The sequence below is a fragment of the Barbus barbus genome (genome assembly GCF_936440315.1).
Source record: "Barbus barbus genome assembly, chromosome: 22".
In the NCBI taxonomy this organism is placed as follows: Eukaryota; Metazoa; Chordata; class Actinopteri; order Cypriniformes; family Cyprinidae; genus Barbus; species Barbus barbus.
In genome coordinates, this window is record NC_136750.1 from 27851153 (window position 1) to 27876177 (window position 25025).

Genomic DNA, 25025 nt, shown 5'->3' on the forward strand with positions numbered 1-25025 from the left:
TCATCTCAATTATCACCAGTAAAGTATGGAGTACCACAAGGATCTGTCCTAGGTCCTGTGCTATTTTCAATATACATGTTGCCCCTTGGTAATATTATTAGAAAATACGGGATTAGTTTTCATTGTTATGCTGATGATACTCAACTATATATGTCAACAAGACCAGATGAAACTTCTCAACTATCTAAGCTAATAGATTGTGTAAAAAATGTAAAAGATTGGATGACCAATAATTTCCTCCTATTAAATTCAGATAAGACAGAGATATTAATTATTGGACCAAAAAACAGTACACAGAATCTCTTGGATTACAATTTGCAACTAGACGGATGCACTGTTACGTCCTCTAAAGTAAAAAATCTGGGTGTTATATTAGACAGCAACTTGTCCTTTGAAAATCATATTTCCCATGTTACAAAAACAGCATTCTTCCATCTTAGAAACATTGCCAAGCTTCGAAACATGCTACCTGTTTCTGATGCAGAAAAGCTAGTTCATGCATTCATGGCCTCTAGACTGGACTATTGTAATGCACTGCTAGGTGGTTGTCCTGCATCTTCAATAAACAAGCTACGGATAGTCCAAAATGCAGCGGCTAGAGTTCTTACCAGATCAAGAAAATATGATCATATTACCCCAATTTTACAGTCTCTGCACTGGCTACCTATTAAGTTCCGTATCATTTACAAAATATTATTACTCGCCTATAAGGCCCTAAATGGTTTAGCTCCTGCGTACCTAACTCGTCTTCTACCACGCTATAATCCAACCCGCTGCCTAAGGTCACAGAACTCTGGACTTTTGGTAGTATCTAGGTTAAGAAAGTCCACTAAAGGAGGTATAGAGCTTTTTCACATTTGGCTCCCAAACTCTGTAATAGCCTTCCTGATAACGTTCGGGGTTCAGACACACTCTCTCTGTTTAAATCTAGATTAAAGCCACATCTCTTTAGCCAAGCATTCACATAATGCATCTTATATTCTTGTACTGCAGTTATATCTGATCAAATGTATATTATTATTATTCTTTAGCTTGGGTTGAACAAATAATTTTTGCTTAGATGGAACAGCAGCTACGCTAATTATGTCTCTATTTGTTTATCTGTTTCTGTCACGGGATTAACATCCTTCAGTCTGGATCCAACCCTTAAATGATGTGAGATGACCGAACACCTGAGAAAAGATGCCAACCCCTCAGAGGACCTCAGAGGATGCAAATGCTCAGACAACATACAGAATTACCAAATTTTGCCATAAGTTAAATATATTAAGGTTCTGCAATATATAAATATATTGTGGAAACTTAATTTCCTGTAGAGCTGCTTTGCAACGATTTGTATCATAAAAAGCGCTATACAAATAAACGTGAATTTATTTTCACTGAAGTTATGACTGGACCTTCTGAGGTCATTTATAGTTTTTTGGAGGACAGGGCAATTTTGGTAATTCAGTGGAAATAATAACGAAGTGTATACTGTCCCTTCTTTCAAGAACATTGTGCTCAGGAAGGGACAGATTTGGTTCAGTTCAGAAAAATGAGTCAGACGTACTACAAAGAACTCATCACTAAAGAAATAAGGATCCCACATAGTTCACGCACAGAAACTCATTTACTCATCCTCATGTCTTACCGAATCTTTAACCAGAACATCCATCCTACTCCTTCCCAATAAAAGTGAATGATGAAATAAAATGTTTTTGAAACAACATATATATACTGCAAATATTACATTATTGTAATAGATGTAGCAGTAGTGTTAGATATTATATAGATATATAGCAGAAGTACAGATTGGGATTGTGCATATTGTTTGGCCAATTTTAGAGTAATAGCATAAAAAACGCTTGATGGAAACACAAAAATTAAAAACAAAAGTTCCTAAAATTCACACAACAAATCATGTACTGTATATACTCACTTGAGATGGATAAAGGCATTTTATCAGGTAAAAAAAAAGTGCATAAAGTTTAATGTAAAAATTTTCTAAGGCAAAATGTGCATCAAAAAGTCTCGTGACAACCATTTGCGCTTTGTTCTTCGTGATACTTGTTGCTGGTGTTTTAAAAAGATTGTGATGGTTAAAATGCACAGCAGTGTTCAGACTCTTGTCACTCGAAACTGAACACCGTAACATCTCTCCTAGGCCAAATGCTCTCTATAGGCCTGATGGAGCTCAAATCTACACCCAAATGTAGCATGTCTCCAGGGTGATGGCTGGAAGCTCAATAGTAATCACACCAGTCTGCCAGTCCCAGCAGGAGTGTTTCTCCAGCGGCCATCATTACAGGCCCCACGCTGTTATTCATTCCTCCTGTCCTGAGGGAGCTCCTGTTACTTTAGGCTCAACAAGCTCGAACACAAAACATTTAAATCGCTCTCAAAAGCCAAAACTGCAGAGCCAGACAGACATTCAAATTTGTGATTATACAAAGCCAAACAGGAATGCATTCTGTGGTTGTTATAACTAAATCAAGCTATTGTGACTAAATCAATTCATAAGAAAGAAAAATCACGAATGAGATCTCCTTAACATTGAGATTTATAAAATTTTATTTAATAATCTCAAAAGTGATTCAGAAGACATCAAATATCTCAAATTTGCTCAAAATGAAGATCTTAAACTTAACTCAGAAATATACCATACTATACTCCTAGTGTACGTCAACAAATATTTATTTTTTGTCTAATTAACTTGACATAACTAAAAACACTGAACAAACAAGCATTTGATACTATTCAATAATCTAGTCCTGCAACTTACATTGTCTAAACCATCAATAATGAATTTTGCATGGTTTTACACTTCCGTCATTAATAGACTTAATATTTCATTAAACATTTCTTCAAATATATTAAAAAGGCTGCAAGTGCCATTGAGGCAGTGCTCTAATTATCTTCACGGACGGCTCCAGGGACAAGGCCTGATTGTCTGAGAACACAGTGCAACTGAACTTGTAACTTGGCTCCAAATCAAAGTATCAGGGTCCCAGGGTTCAGGCGACAGGAACAGTGTGTATTTCTAAAATTAAGGCTGTTAATATAGCAACATGAGTTCAGTCCATAGCAAGCTAAAGACAGATAAATTACTGTAGTATTAAGAGGAGTAATAATTCACAGAGTGAACACATAGGAAAACAAGTTTGTGTGCATCACATACTTCAATGTGTGCTTGAATCTCAAGGCTACAAGGAGGCCCCTCCATTATTTTGGCCTGTGAGAGTAAAATAACTTTTAATTACGAAGCCTAAAAGCTAGGTAATTCAATTTGCCTGTTTTAAAAGATGCATATATTAAATAATATGGAAGGTAAATGCAATGTAAATGAAAACAAACTAACATTCATATTGATGGTCTGATTTAGCCGTAATCATGACTCTAAGAGCTGCCTAATTATAGTCTCAGCCTCAGACGTCACGCCCACAGAACGTTGGCTAAACGTCTGATGCATATGGCACACTTTTCTGGAAACACTTCAGGAGTGTCAAAGTCATCATCGGATTGGTTGAATTCTATAGGATTTCCGGGAGACGTGTGTGTCGCGTTCTTTAACATTCCGCCTGAAAAACAAAGATGCCGTGATGCCAAACCCCCTCACGCAAGAAGAAAGCTGTCGTGTTTACAACTGTGACGACGAGCGCTTATCAAGATCAAATAAACACTGGATTTTCAAAAGTATGTGAAATATTTAAAGTTCGCAGCATACAATCTTTAAAATACATCCGAGAGTTTCACACCGGTCTGTTATTGTGGTGACATTTCCATGCACCGAAACGTGACGCTGAACGAAACGAACTGTGATTGGTTGTATGACATATCGGTCAAACGGCCTCATGGGCGGGCCTTGGCCAATGAAAGCTACCATAGATTCCAGACCTTCAGCCGTCAGTCTGAAGGTCTGGCTACGTGAGACTAGCCTCATCACTGCCATGCTCTTGTAACCAAAGACAACTACAATTTTCCACTGCACTTTTATGTGTAACTAATGACACTTAAATACAGCCCACCAGTAATATTTTAGTATTTACTTTTTTTTTTTTTTTTTTGTCAGAGAATCAACTGAAATTATGTATTATTTGATGCTCCAGTAGCACTTAAATTTGTCTTGGAACACTATTAGCAAGTCTTCAGCTTGTTTTAAGTTTTGTGTTAAAATCTACCATGCATTAGTCAGTCTGTTTTGACATTTAACTACATTCATGGACTGCAAAACACTGAACGATTGACAGACCTGTTTCCAAACAAGTGCATTAACTGAGAACAAAAGACACATATTGAACTCACACGTTAAACGTTAACACTTCCTGTCTACGTAAAGCGTCACGTCAAAAATGGCGACGCTAGAATTGTTTAAATAGCGATTTCCAATTCGCGAATGAATTACTTTTTTGAGTCTGTTCCTATGCTGTGTGTTGGCACAGCGGTTTGAATTGGTCGCAAATCAATTAGGCAGCACTCGCTCATGTGGTGAATCGTTTGAGGTTTCAATGCTGTGTTATTCATAGATAGGTATTTATGGTGCTATTCACCTCATTTTGACGTACATTATAAGAGCGGGCGTGGCCATTTGTAATTTAAATGTGCGAGACTTCCGGTGTCATTGGTTTCCAGTTGTACTTACTCATACAAAAACAATAAGAACTTGCCATTTGATATCACAAACTGGTATATGTTTTCATGTTAACTGAATTCATTATCATAACACACTGTAACTGTAACTATAACGCAGATAGTTTTATATTTACTGCACTTTTTTATTATTCTATTTATTTGCCTATATCCACCGTTTTCCTGATAACAGACAAGGGCCGTCATGTTGGATTATTTTTGGATGCTGTTGTATTCCTGTAATTAATTAAACTAAAAGTCTGTAAGCCTCACACATTCATAGAAAATAGCTTACTTTGAAGTTGCAAAATAAGGTGGATAATTTACAACGCAGAATGAAAAAAATGTGCTAAATCTTTTTTCGGAAGTAGCGCAAGTGTAGTAGCCTACCTCAGAAATAAAATGGATCAGTTGACTGGCAGCAACTCAACACAACATCCAGACAACCTGATTATGTTTTCTTTTGATGCAACGTGAGTTTCCACTGTAGAAACATTGTTAAAAATACCATTACATATACAGTAGCCTACCGTGTCTTTTTTTAGGATATATACACTATTAACAGCATGGTGCATGAATACACTAAACACTTGGTACGATGATATATATAAGTACAATAGAATTGACCTGCCATCTGATAGAATCACTCCATGATGTACTGTGATTGATGGGATTGATAGTTTGCATGACGCTACCTTAGTAGGTAGCTGCCTAGGCAGTTGACCTACTAAGGTATCTTTTCTCTCTCCCTTTCTTTGTCAATCCACTTCACTAGTTTCTGTGCATCAGCCCTGTTGCTTGGGGGTATTTTGTTGTTAAAAAAACAGAACACAATATGCTGAATGACAACATCACTGAGGATACGTTAATGCTTTGCATTCTGGTGACTGAAATAAGCTGATTGTGAGAGAGTGTCCTGCCCGGGCTCCTGGATGTAAGCCAGGCAATTTGAGATGCACACTGAGCACTGACTGCTTGTTTTGGCAGGCAGAACTGTTGCAGCCAGCACCAGACAATATATTGCACACACAAGCTCAAAAATAAACATGTGCTTGCTCATTTAATGGGGGAAGAGAGCATCAAAATTACCTTGAAATGCAAAATGAAGATGTATTCTTCAGTACAGTGAACCTCTACAGAAGCTCAATGACGTCAAGCTATATCAGTGTGTGCTGATATACTCCCGGCACTGGAGGCATTATGGGTAATCTCACATGCTTTACTTCACAGAGCCACCGCTGTGTTCCCAGCTGGTCCTCTGAGGGTAGGCAGGAATTTGTGAAGATCATGTGTGAACTAATTTGAGCTGATATGCTGCCAAAAATAAATGCACTTGATTTCCTAGTACTAGGACAAACTGCAGTTTCGGGTGGTTGCGTGCAAAGCTTGGAACCATGATGCTGGTTGGTTACCTAGGTCAAATAGTTATGTGATAAATAGATAAATAAATACATCACACACACACACACACACACACACACACACAGATGTATATGTACAGTATATATGTATATATATGCATATACATATATATATATATATATATATATACATAATATACTTAATATTTTTGTAGAAACCATGATACATTTTTTTCAGGTTTCTGAAATGAATTTATTGTATTTTAGTTATTTTTTGAAATAAAAATGTCATTGCGACTTTGTCTCAAAATTCGGATTTATTTTCTAGCAATTATGAGTTTACATCTCACAATTCTGACTTTTCTCAGAAATGCACTATGCAAAGTCAGAATTGTGAAATATAAACTTGAAATTCTGAAGTCAGAATTGGGAGAGAAAAATCAGATTTGTGAGTTTTTGAGGACTGATTTTGAAGCCGCTGCCATCGATCTGGACCAGCTCACAGAGACTGTAACATCTTATATCAGTTTCTGTGAGGATATGTGCATTCCTAACAGGACTCATCTAATCTACAACAATGACAAACCATGGTTCACTGCAAAACTCAGACAGCTCCGTCAGGCCAAAGAAGATGCTTACAGAAAGGGGGATAAAGTCTTGTATAAACAGGCCAAATACACACTGGAAAAGGAGATCAGAGTGGCAAAGAGGAATTATTCTGACAAGCTAAGGGATCCTGCTTCAGTGTGGAAAGGCATAAAGGATATCATGAGTTACAAGGTACCATCCCCCAGCACTCTGGAGAATCAACAACTAGCAGACGACTTGAACGAGTTTTATTGTCGTTTTGAAAAAACACCCCACACCCGCCCTGAACACCTCGCCACACAACCATTAACACCTCCAGCAACCCTCCTCTCCCCCACACCTACAATTCAAATCAGCGAAGAAGATGTGAGCCAGGTCTTCAGAAAGAACAAAAGAAGGAAAGCACCAGGCCCAGATGGTGTGTCACCGGCCTGTCTGAAATCCTGTTCAGATGGCCCCCACCTTCACACAGATCTTCAACAGATTACTGGAGATGTGTGAAGTCCCCTCATGCTTCAAACACTCCACCATCATCCCAATCCCAAAGAAACCCAAATTACTGGACTGGAATCATTTGAAAGACAGGTTTGGCTTATCTGAAGGACATCACTGGTCCCTTACTGGACCCCCTACAGTTTGCCTACAGAGCAAACAGGTCTGTGGATGATGCAGTCAACATGGGACTGCACTTCATCCTGAAGCATCTGGACAGACCAGGGACTTATGTGAGGATCCTGTTTGGGGTCTTCAGCTCCGCTTTTAACACCATCATCACGGAAACCCTTCAAAATAAACTAACCCAGCTCTCCGTCCCCACCTCCGTCTGCCAGTGTATCAACAGCTTCCTGACAGACAGACAGCAGTTAGTAAAGCTTGGTAAATTCACATCCAGCACTCGTACCATCAGCACTAGAGCTCCTTAGGGCTGCGTTCTCTCCCCACTGCTCTTCTCCCTCTACACCAATGACTGCACATCTAAAGTCCCCTCTGTCAAGCTCCTGATGTTTGCAGACGACACCACACTGATCGGCCTCATCCAGGACGGTGACGAGTCTGCTTACAGACAGGAGGTTAAGGAGCTGGTTGTCTGGTGCAGTCTTAACAACCTGGAGCTTAATACGCTTAAAACTGTAGAGATGATCATGGACTTCAGGAGAAACCCCCCCTGCTCTCCCCCCACTCACCATCATGAACAGCACTGTGACTGCAGTGGAGTCATTCAGATTCCTGGGCACCACCATCTCTCAGGACCTGAAGTGGGATATTCACATAGACTCCATTGTCAGGAAGGCCCAGCAGAGGTTATACTTTCTTCGCCAGCTGAGGAAGTTCAACCTGCCACAGGACTTGCTGAAACAGTTCTACTCTGCCATCATTGAATCCATCCTCTGCACTTCAATAACTGTCTGGTTCAGCTCAGCTACCAAATCTGACCTCAGAAGACTACAGAGGGCAGTCCGGACTGCTGAGCGAATCATTGGTACAACCCTCCCCACTCTGCAAGAACTGTACTGATCCAGAGTGAGCAAAAGGGCTGGTAAAATCGCTCTGGACCCCTCACATCCAGCACACTCCCTCTTTGAACTGTTACCGTCTGGTCGACGCTACAGAGCTCTGTGCACCAGAACGACCAGACACAGGAACAGTTTCAGGAACAGTTTTTTGTTAATTCATTGTGAAATTTGCTGGCAAATTCTGATTGAAAACTTGTTTCTATAATTGTTTTGTTTTTTTTCAGTGTATTTATACACACACACACACAAAACATACATGCTTTGTATGTGTTACAGAGACCTCCAGAAGGGGCAGCACTGATCCTGGATGAGCAGAACTCTCTATACATTTCATTTCATGGGAAAGAGATTATGCCATCATTATATGATAGATCAGGTCTCTGATGTCATAGATTAACGCAATTAGACAGACGGTACATTGGAAGAACACAAGGGGGTCGTAGTGTCTCCAGCAAACGTTTGCCCCAGCTGCTCTTACTGGCACAGATCCGCCCCTCGCCCGCCCCACTCATAATGTGAGCATCTGTCCGTACACCTTACATACTGAGATACTGCTGCCCACTGCTCAACAGTGAGTGTGCCGTTCATCCACAATTTGTCTCTTGATCTGTTTTATTCAGCTGAGGTTTTCCCGTGGAGTGGGTTAAACATCACATCGAATTACTCAATTGCTTAATTGTTGTTAAACGGCCCATCCTTTCATTGCAATTAATTTATTTGCCTAAAATGCAAAAAAAAAAAAAAAAAGCATTGTTTAACAATCTTATTAGTCTCACTTAACAGCTGTTCATTACTAATACAGCAACTTCTGAAATCAAATGAGCTAAGATAATGGATGATGTTTAAAGGGACAGTGCACCAGAAAATGAAAATGTTGTCATCTTTTACTAAACATCAAGCTGAATTTGTATGAATGTCTTTCTTCTGTTAAACACAAAATAATATATTTTTAAGAATTTTGGTAACCAGCTGTTGGTCCGCATTGTGTGGAAGCTTGTTTTCGCCACTGAATAAAAATAAAAAAGGTAACTGCAACTTTTTGTCTCGCAATTCTGACATAATTGTACTATACAAATTTGCAATTGTGAGATATAAAGTCAGATTCGCATGGTATAAGCTGCAATTGTGTTTTTGTAAAGAAAGAATTGTGAGATATAAACTTGCAATTAATTGTAAGAATAAAAAGTCAGAGTTTATATCCCACAATTCTGACTTTATAACTTGCAATTGCAAGTTTATATCGCACAATTTTGATAAAAAAGTCAGAATTGTGAGACAAAAAGAAATTGCACTTATTTTTTAATGTTTTATTCAATGCGAGAAACAGGCTTTTATACCACTGACTACAACAGTATGAACAAAAAAATATATATTAAGCAAATAAATGGGGAGCAGTAACTGGTTAACCATACACAAAAGAATGAAACGCATACAAATTTGGAGCAACTAGAGAGTGAGTAAATGATGACAGAATTTTCATTTTTGGGTGAACTATCCATTTACTTTACTTTGCTCTACTCTACTTTTCCTTTATTGTCCACAAGTGGAAATTTGTCTTTGGCTTCACAACACATAATAACAAGACCAATATACTAAAAGCACTTAACACAACTAACTAACTAAATAAATAAAAATACTATAGGCTCATTTCTCTTAGCATGCATTTAACGTTCTCCATATACAGGTGCATTTCAAAAAATTTGAATATAGTGACAAAGTAGTTTTTTTCTTGTAACTTATTTCAAAAAGTGAAACTTTCATATATTTTAGATTCATTAAATGTAAAGTAAAAAATTTCAAAAGTTGTTTTGTTTTCATTTTGATGATCAGCGCTTACAGCTCATGAAAGTCAAAAATCCAGTATCTCAAAATATTAGAATATTTCCTAAGATAAATCAAAAAAAGGATTTGCAAAACAGAAAAGTTCAAGTTGTTTAAAGTATGTTCATTTATGCACTCAATACTTGGTCAGGTCTCCTTTAGCACAATCTCCAGCATCAGTGAGGTGTGGAATTGAAACAATCAGCCTGTGGCACTGCTGAGGCACTATTGAGCCTTCAGCTCGTCTGTATTGTTTGATTGACTGTTTCTCATCTCCATTCTCATTCCATATGGGCTTCAGGTCAGGCATGTTGGTTGACCAATCAAGCACACTAATATCATGGTCAGCAAACCACTTGGAAGTGGTTTTGGTGCTAAAGTCCTGCTGGAAAAGGAAATCAGCTTCTCCATAAAGCTTGTCAGCAGATGGAAGCATAAAGTGCTCCAAAATCTCCTGGTAGACGGCTGCATTGACTTTGGACTTGATAAAACACAATGGAGCAACACCAACAGACGTTACAGCACCCCAAATCATTGCTGACTTCAGAAATTTCACACTGGACTTCAAGCATCATGGATTCTGTGCCTCTCCACTCTTCCTACAGAGTCCAGACCTTGATTTCCAAATTAAATGCAAAATTTACTTTTATCTTAAAAGAGGACTTTGGACCACTGAGCAACAGTCCAGATATTTTTCTCTTTAGCCCAGGTAAGATGCTTCTGACGTTGTTTCTGTTTCAGAAGTGGCTTGGTAGGCCTTTTCCTGAAGATGTCTGAGCGTGGTGACTCTTGATGCACTGACTCCAGCTTCAGTCCACTCCTTGTGAAGCTCTCCCAAGCTTCCGGTCATCCCTGTTGCTTGTGCACCTTTTCCTATCCAATTTCTTCCTTCCAGTCAACTTTGCATTTAATATGCTTTGATACAGCACTCTGTGAACAGCCACATCTTTCAGTAATGACCCTCTGTGACTTACCCTCTTTGTGGAGGGTGTCAATGTCTTCTGGATCATTGCCAAGTCAGCAGTCTTCTCCATTATTGTGGTTTCAAAGAACAAGAGATACCCGGAATTTATACTGTAGAGATGGTCATTTACAGAGATGGCAAAAGTGCACACATCCTTCACTCAAGTAGAAGTATAGATACTTGTGTTTAAAAATACTCTGGTAAAAGTAGAAGTACTGACTACACTTTTTTGCTCAAGTTAAAGTAAAGAAGTATGGGCTCTGACATGTACTTTAGTGTCACGCTGGTAACTGGACCTCACGTCATATTGACACATTAATACAAAATAACTTACATTTAATATTTTGTTAGCTAATGAATGTATCATGACTGAACAACCACCATGTAGAACAGGGCAGGACTGGGACAAAATTTCAGGCAAAGAAATCTCACACTCATCCAGGCCATCCCATTTATTTTTATTTTTTGTATGGCCATCACATTAAAAAAAAAAAAGGTTTAAAACCTTAGTCTGGGGCCATTCAAAATAATTGAAGGTTCTCTATTGAACTGCACCTTCACTTGCATTTTTATTTTCAGTCTTTTCATTTTCCATTATATCTATCTAAATCTCACTTTGTGTGTGTTTACTTTTTTCACTAATTTTCTTGTACCTGTCACTTTTCCCATCAGCCATCTACTGTTATGAACAAAACTGTCTCGACCTCGTTGCAAAACAACCAACTCATTGTATTCTGTTTTCAATAACATAACTTTATTTTAGTTCAATTTAAAGTATCACATTATGACCATGTGTTGTTCTTATAATGACTTAAATGCTATAGATTTAACAAAAATATACTCTTTAAATTGCTCCTCTCTCCTAAATGTCAAAATTAGAACATTAATAATAACATCATGATGATATCTTTAAAGAAAAATCCTAATACTGTATATGTTATTGCATTATCATAAGTCATATTTGTCTCTTACCAAAATAATGGTTTATTACAATTGAAGTTTTTTAGATTGATTACAATCAGTTTTAATTTACAGCCACAGCTTCACTACACATTTCATGGTTAGACTATAGATAGTGTAGCAAAACCATGTTTTTTGTTGTTACCATGGTTTAACTAGTAACCATGGTTTTTTGTGTGAATTTTTGTAAGGGTTGTGTTATGTGAATCGCGTTGCCAGTCAAGACTAACCGATTCAGGATGTATTATAGATTTGTTATCGAATGGTAATGCACCAAAACTAAACTAACGAGCCTGGTTTGAAAATGTAAGAAGTAGAAAGTACAGATATTTGTGTAAAAATGTAAGGAGTAAAAGTAAAAATAAATAGTGAAGTAAAGTACAGATACCAGACAAATCAACTTAACAACAGTAACAAAGTATTTATACTTCATTACTTCCCATCTCTTGTCATTTATTGAAACTCAAATATAAATATTCTAATATTTTGAGATACAGATGTTTGACTTTCATTAGCTGTAAGCTCTAATCGTCAAAATTAAAGCAAAAAAACTTTTGAAATGTTATACTTTACATGTAATGAATCTAAAATATATGAAAGTTTCACTAAATGTTAGAAGAAAAAAAAAGAAATTTTTAACTATATTCAAATTTTTTGAGATGCACCTGTATTCCTCTTCCAAAAATGCATCTTGCATCTGTCTTACAAAACTCTCCCTCACATCTAAACCTGATGTAAGCTCGTAAAAGCCTTCATTACTTAGAACTTACTAATGCTCCACACAGCAGGTCGCTCATCTCCCAGCTCCATCACATAAGGACATGCGACTCCTTTTATTTAAAAAATTGTGAGAAGAAATAAAATGACAGAGTTTGATTCTATGCTTTGGATGGAGAATAACTTTTATCTGCTCTTTTATTGTGGTCTGAACGGATTAGACACATTTTCCCCTTAAAAACATTTGGAGTGGCTTTCTTTTATGTGCTTTTTTCCTGTAAGAGGGGTATTACGCACAGCTGGAAGCTTCAGAAAGTGAATTACAATTTTCAGTTCTGACAGGTAGCAAGCGAGCACCATGCCTGCAAATCATCTTCAAGAACAGCTTGCCCCGGTGAGAACCCACCTGCTCCCTCTTCAAAACAGCCACCTCACTTCAATTTGAGTTTTTATAGCTCACAAACACTCTCTTAAAATGAAGGATCTTCAAGAGTTCTTTGGTTGCACCTCAAGAAAAAGTTCTTGACAGGTTCTTCAGATTACCATACAATTTTTTTATTTTTTTTTTACTATTTTCATTATCATCTGTTAACTAAAGAACATTCCAGTTTATTTAGAAGATTATAATGAAATGTGGAACTTCAAGGCTATGAAACTCTTGGTAGAATCTTTTTATTTATTTATTATTTTAATCTTTTTTTTTTTTTTAGTTTAGTTTATTGCACTCGTTTACATTTACATTTATGCATTTAGCAGACAATTTTATCCAAAGTGACTTGTATTGAATGCATTAATTTACAGACAGTCACTGTAAAAAAAAACAAAAAAAAAACGTATTTATCACATCCTTTTTTGTCAAATCAACTCAGATAATTAATGTAATTATAACATAATACTTTATTTGTTGTTGATTCAACTAGGCAACTATATTACCTATACTTTTTTGTTGTTAAACCAAAATATCTATCATTTTCTTATTACTATAATGCTCTTTGATGACATTTTTAATTAAAATAAAATATGATTTGAATTAATTTAAATGAAATGCATACAATATGTTATTTAAAAAACAAAATATGACTATAATTCATCTAATTAATTTAACCAACTTATTTATTTTGAAGTTTTATGAGATTCAACTATTTTTAAAGTCAGTTTGAAAATATTTTGTTGTTGAAATAACTTCTACAGCCATTTTTTTAAGTTGAATTTTTATTATAGTGCACTTATTTAACTTAACTTTAACTTAATTTTAATTAAAATTACTTGCCAATAAAAAAAACACACATTATTGTAATTTTTATATACTGTGAAGTATTTATTTTTACTGATGGCATTTATGGTAACATGGACAAGTTTGACTTTTTTATCCCAAAACATCTATTACTTAAATGAAATAGCTAGATTTTAATAAAATGCTAAAAAGATAAATAAATGAACAAACAAACAAAAATGTTTTTCAAACCACAGACTTTTACAGTTGTGCCGTTGTATACTTTCATTTAAAAGCTAATCAAGTCATATCAAATAACTGCAGCCTAATCAGACACAGATGGTTGTGATCAGTGGATATTTTGACTACAGTATTCCAGACACTAAATAAAATCCCCAAAAGCTCCTCCATAGAAATACTGCAGAGCCTCATGAACAAGTTGTTTACGCTGTATTTAATTGCAAGGCTGAAATAAACAGCTTTTCATTTACATCGTTTGAAAGATGTCAGCGGTGAAAAATGGAGTTTTCAAATGAAGACCGTAAGTGCTGACTGAATCACAATCTACTATTGATGCTGCTTTTCCTGCACTCAACTCTCTGTGTGCCATAATTGAGATATTTCTCCTTGACTTTGTCCTTGTGTCGATGCGGATATACGTGAGCAGACACGGCTAATGATGAGGAGCAGATTGTAATGATTGTTAGCACAAGACAAAGCTGCTATTTTAGTAAATGTCCTTTTTTTTGTCATATTTAACTCAATAATTTTCCCTTTTCCACCATTGCTAATATTTGTCGTCTCACTTCACCATCTGCTCGCCAGCCCAGTGTTTCACAGCAAATTAATGCCTGACATTTGCCGAAGTGAATCCATATGTTTTGGAGGTCTTTGTTAACAGCAGAACTCTGTGTCGTAATCAAATGCCACCAGGAGTTTAGCAGAATGCTACAAACAACCAAAAATACACATGAAGGAGAAACAACGGGCCGTAGATGAATCATCAGTGACCTTTCGGGCATTTTGCATACTTCCTCTTGCCGGCCAGCTTTGGAGCAAAGAAAACGAGAACAGAGGCAAAGATGAAGGAAGGAGAGCTAATTAAACCAAACCGCAGAGCAAGCGATCTCCATGTTCAGTAATTATCTGCAAGGCTTTTTTTTTCGGCCAGTCGGGGTGAGGAAGAGGTAGATGGCTAACAGCAGACCTGGACGAGATTGAGCTTGGTGGCAAAAAAGCGATGTAGATGAATCTGCAAAGCAGTAATTAGAAGCTGGTAATTAAATGCACTTGGTGCATGAAATAATGCAAACACAGGTTCCTGAGCTACTGTCAGTGTCTGCTTTTTTTCCTCTCTCTCACGTCTGATTCCTGAGCTCACCTTTAGCTGAGTGAATCTCACAAAACCTGGAAAAAAGAGAGAACGATACAAGACATTTTATTTGCCTGCAAGAAAATTATGCTGATAATAGCATTAAATTATAATGAAATGTGTAGTAAAGTATCAATATTTCAGTGCACACTAAATGTTTTAATTGTAATGAACCCTCACCATGAAAACTAAATAAATGGAAAACAGACTTTTATTATGTATTATATATCGCCTGCTCCTCACACTAATTATTAATAAATTAGTCACTATGAGATATTTTATTGCAAATATTGACTTCTCTTAGACCAAATGACAGACCATTTGTCAATATTAAATATATATATTTTTCTTAATGAATTAATTTATTTCCATTCCGTCTTTGTTTAACATTTAAAAATAAATAAAGCACAATTTCTCACCCAAATCTCATTACTGTAAGGGAAAATAAATAGAAGCTTCAATAAATAAGGTTCAATATTTGACTTCTGTTTTGCAATAAAATTATGTTAGAGACTAATTTCTTAATTGAAATGTGAAGAAACATATTGATGTGAAGTAAAGTAACCATTGATATTTCTGTGAAAACTAAATAGTACATAATAAAAGTACACTTTATGTACATTCCTCACATTAAGAAATTCGTCAGTGAAATATATTTTTATTGCAAAGCTGAAGTCTTAGACTAAATGATAAACAGTTTGTCAGAATTGAAAAGGACTTTAATGTTACATATATTCAGAAGTACATTTATTTATATATATAAAAAAAAAACAGAAACAGCTTACTAGAGACTCCACTAGTTCACATTGAACATTTGTTTATTTATTTTGCAATCTGACATCATTTTCATTAAAAATAGGAATAAATGATGGATGGATGGATGGATGGATGGATGGATGGATGGATGGATGGATGGATGGATGGATGGATGGATGGATGGATGGATGGATGGATGGATGGATGGATGGATGGATGGATGGATGGATGGATGGATGGATGGATGGATGGATGGATGGATGGATGGATGGATGGATGGATGGATGGATGGATGGATGGATGGATGGATGGATGGATGGATGGATGGATGGATGGATGGATGGATGGATGGATGGATGGATGGATGGATGGATGGATGGATGGATTCTGGCTTCTTCACCCAGCTAATTGACCATTCCTCTCCTTGTCATTTCTTATGTTCTGTCCTTCAGCTGTTATTTCTCCTCTCACATTCTCATATTGTATTTCTGCATGCATGCATCTAATGCCAGAATGTGAGGTTGTTTCAGAAGTCACACAAAGTGCAAACTTCAAAACCAAAGAGGATTAGTTTGACAGTGAATGCTGGACTAGTAAAAATAGAGAGGGAGACAGAGAAAGAGGGAGAAGAATACAAGAGATTGCTTTTTCTTTTTTTTTTTTGTGGATTGGAGCAACAGGCAATAGCAAAAAGCTCTCGATCACTCAGATATCGGTCCTTACACAACAATACAGGCAAAGAGATACTCCAGCCTCTCAGCAAGCTGGAATTGCCAGATCAGCACCTTGCTTTGATGTGCGTCAGTCAGTCAGTCGGTGGGTTTAAGGTAATCTCCTCTTCAGACAACTCAACCAGCAATTCAGCACCACGGACAGCGGCTCCCTCCTCACACTGAGCTGATGCCTGAACAAACTGTCTGAGAGGCTCCACTGAGATCCATAAGGAAACTTCATGTCTGTAATAACTAGAAAATCCAGTATAAAACAATTACGCCTATGGGATGTCCCCACTTTTCACAAAAACAAACGTTTGTGTGTGTGTGTATATAAACTAAAATCAGTGTCTATAAAAAAAAAAAAAAACAGTATGTCTAAGAATACTAACCATAACATTAGTATTTATCTAAAATTTGTGTACATAAAAAAAAAAAATAATAATAATAATAATAATAATAATCCTAAATCAGTGTCGACCAAAACATACAAACATAAACTTACATTGAATGCTAATGAGATCATGTAGCACAACATGCATTATTAGCTAATTTTAATAAATCCAAGACCGCGCGCACACACACACACACAAACAGAGAAATCACACAGTCATTTATATTTTAAATTATGTTTTCTAGCCACTCTATGCATCCCTGTCATCCCTTTGAGGGGAAAAAGATGTTCACTTGAATAATGCACAAGGCCCAGAGGACACTACATCTCAACTGCTGCTTAAGATCAAGGCACACAATCTCTCAGCCCTTCCATTTGCAACCGCGTCACTTCTTTCATTTGCTAACTGCTCGCTGATGAATAAAATATGGAACCGAATTTAGTCATATGTTGATTTGTTGGACGCATATGAAATTTTCCTCTTTTGCTTTAGAGGGTAGAATTTCAATTGAGACATGAAAGCTGACAATGGCTGAACTATGAAATATGTAAAGGAGTTATATGTTATTCAAACAGGACAAAGGGCTTAAAGTGAGGCACAAGAAATTAAATCATTCTCTCTTTTTTTTTTTTTAGCTCCATGTGCAACACATGCAAAATAACACCAACTGAGAGCCCCTCTCTTTAAGTAATGTTTCATTTACAATATTAGTGGCTCAGTATGGAGGACAGATTTGACCGATTGTACATGACAGAGTAACATTTGGGTCAGCAGCTAAACTTAGCCTACAATTAGTAAGAAAGAGCTTGGGGTTTTTAATGACCACTGAGATAAATGAACATCTGTTTCATGTGTGCGCTGAAGGAAATGGTGCTCTGGATTGCATATGACTGTGACATTATCATTATCCACTCCCACAGACACAAGTCATTTTTCAGTACCTTTCCATATTGATATCTGATGCATATATTAGCATTAGTTCAAACAGAAGCAATTTCCCAAGAAGAGACAGATAAAACAAACCAATGCTCAGAAAAAGCCACAATGTTGTTTAATGTCTGTAATGTGTTGCATTTTTATATAAAAATGTATAAAAAGGTATTATATACGTTTTTAAAAGAAGTATCTTCTGCTCACCAAGGCTGCGTTTACTCGATCAAAAATTTATAAACAAAAAACATAATTCACATAAAATCAAAAAGTTGAAAATAAAGTATCGGGTAGGGTTAGGGTAGGTGTAGGGAGGGCTTTATTGTCCCAATAAGGTGGCATTCATTTACTGATTTTAATCAAAACTATAATTTACACTCAATACGTTATTATCGTGTACTGTTATATAATGTACTACAATACTGAGGTGCAGATAATTGCAATAAGTATAAATAGCAGAAAATATTGCTATTTTAACAGTGTAAATATAATCTATAGCCATTTGCACTTAGTGTAAATAGCATATCGCTAAAAAAAAATATGCTAAATACATAGTATGTAAACAAAAACTTTCATTTTGGATGCGATTAATCGTATGACAACACACACACATATATATATATATATATATATATATATATATATATATATATATATATATAATATTTCACAATATTACTGTTGTAATGAAGCCTTGGAAAGCATAAGAGGAATTAAAATATATATACACACACACACACACACACACACACACAGTGTAAAAATAAAAAAATAAAAACTGTAAAACTAAGGCACAATGTACTATATTAATACAAAGGAATGTGTTTTTTTGTTTGTTTTATTTTATTACAGTTTATTTCAATGTTTTATTTAGGTGTTTTACTTGTATTTTGAATCTTTACCTTCATTGCTTTGTGTTTTAAGGTTGAAATTGTGCAATTAATGGATAATGTGTTTTTTTTTTTTTACAGTATGGGTATTATTATTTTTTTCCAGATCAGGTCTGCAGATTTGCTTCACAATTGCATATGACACATATTTAAATAATTTTATATCAATGTACACACACCTGTTTACACTTGAGAAACTTTCATAGCCTTGTGAATCAGGTGGAAGGTCTTGAGAGACTGCTTGGTGAAGGGCACTCTTCAGTGTATTCACAGAAAAATGTTATGAAAAAAAGTGTTTTAGACCAATCCTTCTAAAAGCACAATGCCACAAACGAGACCTCAGTTCCAGGAATTGCATCAAAACAGCAAGCATTTTTCAGAAATTTTCAAAAGTTTTCTTCTGAAGTTTGTTCAGAACATTAAAAAAAAAAAAAAAAAAAAAAACTTCCATCACCGGTAGCACAACAGCACAACTTCATGAATTCTAAAAATACTACCTGGAGATGAGAAAATCTAATAGGACAGGAAATCCGAGAGCGATTCTGTCCCCGGTGCTTTGGCTTTTGAAAAACAGGCTGTATTAGTTGTATATTGGGTTAAAACAGATTAATCTGTCAGAGCAGATCTAACAAGTTCTCCCACTTCTTGTTTGTGTGTACAAAAATTGTCTCTTTGGAGCCAAATACATCTTATATTGATCAAAGCCACGGCTAATTCCATTACCCAATACTACTGAGTCATGCACGCCTCGCCGGAGCAAATTATTATACTTGCCTAAATGCTCCATTAAATCTGTTGGACTAGCACTTCATACAGCATGATGCTTCCTTTTAACAAATAAACGGTCATAATGTCATCGAATCCCTCCTCATCCTCAAGCGCTACACAGTATGCAAACCTTCTGCATGAAATACTCAGATGACCTGCTGCATTTGCCAAAGTGTGAAGCATGCAATCAGAGCACACTGCAGGAGAAGCTGTTTCCCACAATACAATGTGCTCAACATAACCTTCCATTTACAGTGTGATGAATGAACAGGAAACAATGTCATTTTTAAGTTTTAAGACATTTTCCAACTCACTGCACTGAATTTGAGGCTGCAGAAACTGAAGACATTTTTTTTTTAAAGAATAAAAGAACTGAATTAAATTGCCATATGTAATTACCACTTGCTTATTTAAACAAGAGGATATGGGATGTTAACATACTAAACAGTATTAACATCCTATGCATATACAGGCTATATATAAAATGTGTAGTGTAGAGTGATTATTTAAATAGGCACATACAATTTCATAATGCATAACATATACAATCATATTCTTTTATCTGAAGCACCAATTCCATCCTGCTATCAGAAGCACCACTATAAATTTCAATTTCACAATCAGGGAAGAAAATGTCTTCTCTGAATAAAACTATTATCTTAGCCACCTGATACATCGCACTATCGCACATGTCTGGAATAACAAGAGCTCCTGGAAGCTGATGACTGGCATACAGCTGGATGCTCCAGAAGGCAAAGGTGATGTTTTATGAGCCGCTGTTCATTCGCAGTCTCTCCAGTTAAGGCCACATAGCACTTAAACAGATGCACATAAGCGAGAATCAGTGCCAGACTGCAGGCCTTTCACCAGATCTGCCCCAGACGTCCCAATGACACCCAAATTACCTCAACCTCGCTCACCGGCCGGCATGACCTCGCTTTAACCGCACCGCCGAAATACAGATCGATACCGTCTCCTCATATTCCCACTCAATTACACCTGAAATAAAAGAAACCTGAAAGTTTACAGATCCATTAGCCGGACTGAACTCAACATTAGACCAGTCAGCAGGGTTATTACAGTAAACTAAACCTTATAAAAAAAAAAAAAAATAAACACAATCAGCCAGGGTTATTATCGTTAGCTAACATTACTAATACATATATATGAGAATATACATAATTTTCATTTAGGTTAGTTTTAGTACCACAATAACTAAACATAAAACTGAAAATGATATACAGTTTATTTATTAGAAACTAAATTTAACAAATCTGGCTACATATTACTATACTGAAATTAAAAAGAAAAAAAAAAAGAAAAACATAATATTACATAGAAAAGACGCATATTATCTCAATAATACTAAAATATCACAAAAATACTCAAATCATTCAGCCAGTAATGTCTGGTGAATTTGCTTTGACATACGCACTATAATATGATTTATATCATTTCGAACGACTCATATTTTGGTCACCCAACTATTTGCGGTTTGATTGAAAAAGCAAAGCTTTATTAGTGTTTCTGAGAGGAGATGAAGGGCCATTAAGATGCTTTGTGAGGAAGCAACATTACTTCATTAAAAGTGTCTTGAATATGTGCACTAAAATGATGTTTAGCAATTATTTGAATGATCATGATCGTGTCTTTAGTGATATTTCACTAATTTAATGGTTTGTTTCTGTATTTACGCATCTGTTGTGGGTGGATTTGATTGGTCCTGTCTGCACATTTCTGACACATCTAATAAACAATGTTCCTGTCTTTAACCTTCAACAGACAGGTGCCAATGCTTCTTTCACTTTAAACAAACAAATCTTCAGAGAAATTTTAAACATTGATAAAGGATATAAAATAATGAAAAAGGTTTTTAAGGTTAGTTTAAGTCATTTTAGTAATTCAACTTAAAGTTATTTTATTTCAGTCAGTTGTCAAAGTGGCATTTCTAATTTTTTTGTTGATGCTTTGTTTGCAAAATCATATGCAAGCCACAGAACCACACAAATCTGTCTAAAAGCGATGAATCCAAATGGACTTCACAGGTCTAAAGCTTAAACACAGTTTAGACGTGGATGAAGGGGAAAGTGAAATGAAGCGAGAAACTGGCAGGAACCGTCACTCTATAAATTGTCCTGATTGTCTGTAGAAATCTCCCAGTGAATGTCGGCCCATTAAAAGATTCATATTTTATGTTTATGGTCAGTGCAATCTGCTGAAATGATGGTAACACTGATTGCTCACCTGTGACACACCTTGCGGCTCTGTTAGGACAGCAGATGTGTGTATTAATTAAAGCAGTGTTTAGCTCTGGCCTCGTGCGCTCGATGTCCGTCCACAGCGGCGGTTGACTTTGCACAACACTCTCTTAACTGACGCTCTGAGAGCCATTATGTCAGGTGCTGTGCTTCACTTATTAATGAAATGGGTCTCTTGGCAAACCCTGTGATTTAAACTGCCAACTGGAATCCCATTCAATCTCACAGACTGTTGTGGAGCGAAAACAGCAGAAGCCATTTCAGACAAAACAGCGCATCTCATTTGGTTGGTCATGGATGGTTGCATTGGGGGAACTGTAGTCTTTCAGCAAACTTTTCACAGAAGCGCTTTGATTGCATGTGCCATTTTACATATACCAACTATTATAAAAATGCAATGATTTAACATTAAATAAAATATTATAATATAATTATTATATTTTTCATATTCACAAACTATTATACAATAAAGTGTTATATTATAAATTGTACTTATTTAATTTTATAAAATGTTAAAATTAAAATACTAAATAAACAATTATTTAACAATGAATTATTATAATTAACTATTAATAAGATTTTACATATATACAACTTATACAATAAAGTGTTATTATTATTAGTTATTATATTTTTACATATTTCACAAAAACTACTAAATATGATAAATATAATATAAAAATGCAATTATACAACACAAATTATTATAATATAATAGATTAGATTAGAATAGGACTGTCACGGTGCACACAGCAGGGAGGAACAAGGAACACGCATACGAGGAGGTAAACTCAAATAACATAACATACTTTACTGATGAAGGCAGGGCAGGGCAGGGCAGGGCAGGGCAGGGCAGGGCAGGCATCAAACACCGGGGAGTAACAAGTAGACCAGACGAAATTACACTGAACAGACAGGACTATAAATACACAGGTAAATCAGAGATAACGAGACAAACACAGCTAGACAAGGATTAACTAATGATCACACTAGACGAGGACAGGAAACAAACCAAATAAGGGCACAAGAGGCAGGAACACGACACACACGACAGAGGTCTGACAACAATAGAATAGAATTGAACAGAATTAAATATAATACTACTTAATACATGACAGTAATAGATGCTGATATTAACTGTTTTCAAAATATTAGTATCAATGTGGAAAGTTGTTCATATGGACATTAAAAATAATAATAATAATAATAATAATAATAATAAAAACATCTAATCTGTGATGTAACATACGTAGTGAAAAGCTGAAGTTCATCACTGTTTTCAACTCTAGTTTATTTATTGTATGAAGTTCAAATGCATCTGTTTAAGTTGTATTTAATTAATGTTGTGATATAAAAATACTGCTCAGGCTGAATTCCAATTCTATAATCTGACTATTTGAAATTATAAAGAGTTTGTAGACAAGCTTGAGTTTCATAATAGCTGAAGAATGAATCTTGTGTGAAGAGAGCCTAACACTGCGGGGAATCAGTGAAGGAATTACAGGAGAATCAACTCTGTAAATGTGTTACATCTGGTTTGAAATGTAAAGCTTCACACAGTCCTGGATCTGAACGGAGAGGTAATAACCTGACTGTGAGCACACTTATCGGTCCTTAGGAGTCGTACAGTTCTCCAAATCAACACTCTCCAGGGCAAACACCCAACTAAAAGCAGATCAAATCACAGCAGAATGAATGAAGGGTCAAACAGAGATACCATATCAATACAAAGTTTTATGTTTGAGACAGACACCAACAGAGAAAAACTTAAACAACCTTTACACATTTAGCGCAAACTTGTGTTCTTTCAATAGTGATAAAAGCCTCATTTCAGACAATACTGTCATATATTGTCTTATTTCAATTAAGAAATATACCCTTGCTTTTTCTGATAAATGTTATTGTTGAAATTAAACTATATTCTTCATTCATATTCTAAGCAGATGCAAAAAGAACAATATTATATATTATATTATAATTTTAATTTTATATAATTTATAATAATATGATATTTTATTTGATAATTATACTATTATATTTGTAATTTTAATAATATAGCTATTATACAAAATTAAATAAATATAATTAAAAAATACAATTTTATAAGATTAATGATATATTTTAATGAATTATTATAATCCCATATATATATACTAATATAATATAATACTTCAAAGAGCTTTCAAGAAACATGACATATAGTTGCTGACAGTGGCTGTTTACAAAATATTGCTTTGTCATTTACAAGATTATTTTTCTGAGTATCAATGTAGAAAAGTTGGTCATGTGCACATTAAATCATTTCAAAGCCTTTATGCTAAACACAACATTTGCCCATCACATCAGAATAATATTTTTATTGTTTTGTAAAAAGTTGTGTATAAAGTAACAAATGTATTTCAAATAAGAAATACAATAAAAGTTGATTAAACTATATTTTAGGCAGGGGCAACTAGATCAATAATGTCAAATGATTAAGCATTATTATTATTATTATTATTATTATTAAAAATGCTTAATGCTCATGATTAAATTATATACCAATTAACTAATCAAATTAAATATAAATAAATAATAAATATTAATTTAAAAAATAAAATAATATAATATAGCATCGCATATATTCTAATTGCTTGTCGGGTGGCATTTTTCCTTTCAGCCAAACTGTTTGTTGTGTCAAATTACTATGTGTTATTGCAAACTATAAATCAGTATGTGCGCATGTCGGAAACGCAGACAAAGCAAGCACATAAGATGCATTTTAAAAAGTGTTTACATGCACAATTCATAGCAAAACAGAAATGCATTTCAAATCAGGCCGAATAGTTTCAGTTCGACTCAACACACACACACACACACACACACACACACTCCTGTCACAGTCGGTGTGAAGTGAAGCATAAGCAGCGGCAATTACCAGCTATTGTCCCCCTCTGCCCCGTCTTCAGTGGCGCACGAGTGAAGCGAAAATAGCGTGGGCGCGCCGCCGTGTCACCGAGTGTCACGTGGTGAAATGACTCGTGAGGAAGCGGCCTGTTATTGGTTCTGTCAGAGATTTAGCGTCGCGTTAAGCTTGACAGTACAGGCCTGTGTGTGTGTGTGTGTGCATGTTTATGTGGTGTATGAGGACACAAATTTGTATAATGACATGGGTATGACAGAGGTATTACAATATGAAGGTGGTTTATGAGGACACTGCC

General features: G+C 35.7%; 1 long non-coding RNA gene across 2 annotated transcripts; it reads right to left on the minus strand.

Moving 5' to 3' along the window:
* Positions 1–13825: 13825 nt before the first annotated feature.
* LOC306888743 lies at positions 13826–24825 on the minus strand. Of its 2 annotated transcripts, none has more exons than XR_013785764.1 (5): positions 24743–24825; positions 23414–23490; positions 16657–16836; positions 15125–15150; positions 13826–14995 (listed from the first exon to the last, which is right to left on the minus strand). It is a non-coding gene; the product is annotated as an uncharacterized lncRNA (long non-coding RNA). The 2 variants fall into 2 exon arrangements; XR_013785765.1 differs by lacking the exon at positions 23414–23490 and adding an exon at positions 20473–20566 and having other exon boundaries at positions 24743–24785.
* Positions 24826–25025: the final 200 nt, after the last annotated feature.